The sequence below is a fragment of the Bison bison genome, unplaced genomic scaffold (assembly GCF_000754665.1).
Source record: "Bison bison bison isolate TAMUID 2011002044 unplaced genomic scaffold, Bison_UMD1.0 scf7180017864304, whole genome shotgun sequence".
NCBI lineage: Eukaryota > Metazoa > Chordata > Mammalia > Artiodactyla > Bovidae > Bison > Bison bison.
The window spans coordinates 14,637,319-14,643,133 of NW_011494876.1; the positions used below are offsets into that span (position 1 = coordinate 14,637,319).

General features: G+C 42.5%; 1 protein-coding gene across 1 annotated transcript in view; it reads right to left on the reverse strand.

The window, feature by feature from the left end:
- RAD54L2 (RAD54-like 2 (S. cerevisiae)) overlaps positions 1-5,454 on the reverse strand; it is an 87,057-nt gene extending 81,603 nt beyond the window's left edge. Inside the window, exon 1 of the mRNA XM_010851786.1 lies at positions 3,417-5,454. The gene's annotated coding sequence lies outside the window, so the exon portion shown is untranslated. The remainder of the gene's footprint in view (positions 1-3,416) is intronic.
- Positions 5,455-5,815: the final 361 nt, after the last annotated feature.

Sequence of the window (5,815 nt, forward strand, 5' to 3'; positions counted from 1 at the left end):
TGCAAGGAGATCCAACCAGTCCATTCTGAAGGAGATCAGCCCTGGGATTTCTTTGGAAGGAATGATGCTAAAGCTGAAACTCCAGTACTTTGGCCACCTCATGCGAAGAGTTGACTCATTGGAAAAGACTCTGATGCTGGGAGGGATTGAGGGCAGGAGGAGAAGGGGACGACAGAGGATGAGATGGCTGGATGGCATCACTGACTCGATGGACGTGAGTCTGAGTGAACTCCGGGAGTTGGTGATGGACAGGGAGGCCTGGCGTGCTGCTATTCATGGGGTTGCAAAGAGTCAGACACAACTAAGCGACTGAACTGAACTGAAGCTTAGAAAACCTGGCATGAAGCTCCAGCTTTCCTTCTTACTGGCTTTGTGCTGGAAAGCAAGCCACTTCACCTCTCTGTGTTTTATAAATTACAATACCATACATACACAAGCTATATTATATTTATCACAGTAAAGGAAACATTCTTCAATTCTACCTATTTACCACTTTCATCAATGGTGCTATAAAACCATAAAAGTGTGCAAGTACCTTCAGTGTGCCTATTTGGATGAAATTGTTCATAGTTTTATTGCTTTTCACCTATAACAATTTTCTTCTCAAGACTTCAACACTGCTCACAACTTTCTTCAATTTAACAGTTGCTTGCCACATTTAAAGTGCCTTATGCTTTGTCTCAGCTTTCCTTTTTATCTCATGTCAGTTTTTATCTTTAATCTAACTACAGTTACTTGTCATGCTTTCCTTTTCTGTAGTCTGTTATGTCACTTACAAGAAAGAATAACTGCATTATGTAGGCGTCAATACAGTTCCTTACACCTGGCCAGTAGGATTCCTATGTGGTCTGATCAACCATGGAAATTAATTTAAAGTAATTTAGATAGTATATTCTCAAGTTATTTTACCACTAAGAAGAGCCAAGAGGGTGACTAAATGAATTGGCACATTTCCATTACTTTCAGGTTAGTAATTCAGAACAACAGAGCTTTCTAACAAAGAACTAATAGATCAGTTTCAGTGTTAGTACAGTGGTAGGCTGAACAAAAAACTGAAACAGCTAATTTCATAATCACTGAGTTCAAAGTCTTCAATAAAATTTGGGCAAACAATATTATATCCTGAATTATGACGATACTGAGGCTCAACTGGATCTCCAAAAAGTCTGTCAGCTGACAAAAGTTACAACATCCTAGTGTTAAATCCATTACTCACTCCCAGGCTGGAAGTAGGTGAATGGAGACCTTGTAGCCCAAACCAACGAGTCACTGCTCTTCCCACGTGAGGACAAAGTGCTCAGAGCAGTAAATGGCCAATGGAAGATCTGGATAAACTAAAGAACTGTCACATTCTCTTCCAAGGGAAACTTTTGGCAAGATCCAAAGAGAGAAGGTAATAGCTCCCCAGCATCAAAATCATTAACGATCAGAATAAGCAACACATTTTGAAAGCAAAATAAAGCACTGCTTTTAGCAACCTGGAAATATAAAGACAGCAGCACTGCTTCAGCCAGGATCAGGTGCACCCATGAAACTGGAACTCTCATCACATCAACAGCTTCACAAGGAATAATTTCATGACACTTCACATGCAGAGGTCATTCATTTGTTCACTGAACATTTACTGAGTAGCTACTTCTGTAACAGAAATGGTTAGGTACTGGGATGTAAAGTTAAACAAGACCAGGTCCTGCCCTCCAGTAGTTCACAATGTAGGCACAGAAAATACACAAAAATACCCAAAGTTAAGAGTACACCGATTATGAAAGCTTTCACAGGTTGCAATAGCCATACAAAGGAAAGGCATTCACCTTAATCTGGAAAGAATAAAGGAAGGGCTTCAAGTGATGGTGGGGCCTGCATTCCTAGTAAATTTAAGCCTAAGGGTCAAACAAGCACTAGAATGGGAGGGAAAATTAGTAAGAGCATAGCTTGAGAATCCTGGGACCTTCAAGGAGCTATGACTGGAACCTAAAGTGACAGAGGAATTGTGGCAGAAGAGGGACCGGAAAGTAAGACATCAAAGAGGCCAAGTCACAAAGGTCCTTGTGAGGTGCTGAAGTAGAGACATACCAGGATCTAAATATTTCCGTATTTCGAGGCCAGAAGCATATTTACTTTTAACTGGAGTTAAAGACCACTCTGAATGGAGGGGGATTTGATGAAGAAAGACTGGAAGAGATTTAGGGCCAGTTATTTTGAATCATTTCTGTCTGGCTCATTCTTATTTCTCTCTCAACGTTTTTTTTTCCTCTCACGGGGAAAAAATAAAACTGAACAATTCTATAACAAAGCCTGTGAACCTTCTGTTCATCAAAAACATTTCTGAACAGAGTGCTAGATTCTATCAAACTAGCCTAAATTAGACAAATTGCTCCAGCATCTAGAGTCTTCCAGGCAAAAAAGACCAAAGTCAGGTATCTGATGCCAACAGAAGCTAGCTAGAGAAATACCCTGATCAGGGGCCACACAGAACATGTTGCTGCTTAGCATATCCCAGCACTTTGTCACTGGGAATGCCCACTGTTCCCAAAACAAGGACATGCCAAACAGTTACCTCCGGGCTTCTCCATAGAAACTGCCAGGAAAAAACCTACCAGTGCCAGGAATGACCTTGGACTTTATAGTGTGGACTCAACAATGCTCTTACCCGACCAGGGTGCCTACAGGTGTAGACAGAAGGTTGCTTTTCTCATTACACAAGGAAACTGAACCCCTCCACCATGTACAGCACCCAGCCACACTCCTGGCACTAATACCACTGAGAAGAGTATCCTGTACATAATGACAGACACTCACCACGACTAACAGCAAGCACTGACCACCCAGGAAGCACCGGGCCCTCAGCTCCAGTCCTCATTACAACCTGCAGAGGTTATTTTATTTAGCCCCATTTCACAGACTGAAAAACATTAAAAAACAAGGCACAAAGAAGTTAAAGCTTACCCAGGTCAAAAAGCAAGCAAGAGGTACAGATGGGATGACTCCAAAGACCATGCTTTGCATCATCCTAGACACCTCAGAATTTTTCCAAAGAAATCAAACACTCTAAGCCTTCTTTCCAAGAGTCTCTGAGGTGATCCATCTGACTAAGAGGTAGTCAAAAACATTTTTCAGCAATCAGTTTGCCTCCAAAGCAACAAATAAAACAGTTTTTATTTGATTTGATCAACTGACTATTCCAAATGGAAAGTGAGACATATTTCAAAGAATTTATTATCCACATGCCTTGATTTTAAATCTCTTCTTTTATTTTTGGCCAAAATACATATGCAGCAAGACAGAAGAGAGCAAAGGACAGACTTTCATTTAACTAGATCAGAATGGAGATTAACAATTACAGCAAAAAAGCTTTCAAACATAATTTATGAAGTAAAAATTAAAAGGCAAGGAATATCAAATAGGCTAAGCCTTACCTCAATTTTATTCCTCCTGTTCTAGGAGACAGCACTCCCACCATCAGCAGACACTCCCAGCCTATATACAGTGAACCAGACAAAGGCATTAAGCAACACCTTCATGCTCTCAAAACCACAGTGGGAAGGACCGTGTGATGGCTTCCTAAGGAACCTAGGCACACATACAGTATTTGTAAATCACAGCCCATCAAGATACACACAGCAGCTAAATGTTTACCTTGTGATTTGTCTACAGGCATACTTCAGGTTAACAGGTGTATGCAAATAAAATAATCCCAAACAATCCCATACCATTGTGAACTTCTCCCATGGAAATATATAATCAATTGTCAGTAGTCAGAATCAATACTTTATAAAAACTGTACTCAATGCTTTACAGATTAAAAGCTTGAATGCCTGAATCATTTCTTCCTTCAGAGATCTATAACACCTTCTAAAATATGAACTACTATTATTAAAACAAGAATAACATCACCATGGTGGAGGCGCCCAACACAGGGCCTGGCATAATTCAATAGATATTTGTTTATGGAAGAATGAATTACTTACAAGAGAAAACTTTAAAAAGAGAAAAAGAGAAAGAATAGTTCAAGGGAAATACATGATTTTTTAAACATTAAGGGAAAAAAAAAATCCCCAGAACCATCAGCAAAACTACAAATAGAATTACCTCACATCTCATCTGAAAATTTATACTCTAATATGCTCCAAAGAGGCAATACAATTCCTAACACTAAACAAACTCTGAAAGTACAATGACTCTGACACTTCTTTTTTTTTCCACACGAGGTTTGATATCTCATCTACAGACAACACACCAACTTTTGAGAATATTCCATAGAGAACTCTGGTGCATAAAATAGATGCAGGCCTCAGCTACCTGGAATTTGCATATTGCCTTTCAATGATACAGATGAGACACAGTGTACAGACCAGACAGATAACACTTCTAGTGAAGATAATGTCCTGGGAGAGTTGAAATGACAGTCACTAAGATTTAGCAGATTTAATGTAATGACTTCATGGCAGTAGGAGAAAATGAAGTTTCATGGATTTAGGGATAAAATGAACTTTCGACAAACTGTTAAAGAGTTTTCACATCCCTTTCTAGAGCTGCACACGTTAAACAATGACACACAAGTCAGTGAAAATAGGCTCTTAAATTAATTTAGATTTAGAAAAAGTGGGGTGAAAATCCCTAAAATTTACATATATTATGCTAAGTTTGTCTATCATTATAAACAACAGCCACAGTGTTGAAAAGAAAGCATGAGTCACAATTCAAAAACAAACAAGGGGAAAAAAAATGAACAGAGGAATGCTTTGGGTCCAAATACTACAAAGAAATTTTTTACTTAAAACACGGTTAATGACAGCTACCAGTCTGACTCGCAGTAAAAAGGAATGGTCCACACTATTCAGGAACAAACTCAATTCAGCCCCCAGACGCCCCCTTCCAGCCCCATCTACCTCAGTACCCAGCCACCAACATACTCAGCCACATCCACTAGCAAGTGGCAGGAATTCTAATAGATCTGAGTCACCCCTCCCCCGCAGAAAGAGGTCATTCTTTATCAGGAAGCCCACTCTGCAAAGGTCCCTTGTTTATCTCACAGGCTGCCACCACCACGGCCCACAAAAAGCCAATTCTCCAACCTCAGCAGCCTACCAATCCTCCTCTGTACTCTCCAGTTCACAACTCCGGCTTCACCCTAACGCCAAGGTAGCCAACACGACTTACTGTGACACTCTTGTGACAAGTTCCCTTTCTGAGAATCACTCAACTTTGGGATGCTGGGCCCTGGAGAATCCATCTCTTCGCTCAACTCTCCTGTGCCCAGCTGAGCTCCTTGCCTTTCCAGGAACTAATCACCAGTTACCTCAGGGAAGCTAAATATTCGATACCCTTTTCTCCTCAGCCAGATCCCGGTCTGCCAAGTTCACGGACCTGAGCGGGTGGGGAGGAGGGCAAGGAGAGACGCATCTCGATTCGCCTTACGGACCAGGCAGGCACACTGAGGCCCCCTAGAATTCCAAACGCACCCTCCCCCCAACCCACCCGCTGTGGCCAGCCTCCAGGCCGTCTGCATCAGGCGCTAAGAGCGCACGCCACTACAGTTAAGTCTCCGTGTCCCTAAGACTCCCTTTCCCGGGTACAAAGGTCCTAAATACCAAGCCAATAAGGCCCCAGGTGGAGGCCAAGACCCCCGCCAAGCCTCCAGCCACCGGAGTTTCCCAGGTGGGATCCAGAGCCCCAAGGCCTGGGCCACTAGGACCGGCTTGCTGCCCCAGGCCGCTGAGCGCCAGGGGCCCGGGCCGCCTCTCCACTCGGCCCCCATTGTTGCGGGTCCCGGCGGCCCAAGCACGGAGTCCGGGGGCCGGCAACCGCACTCACC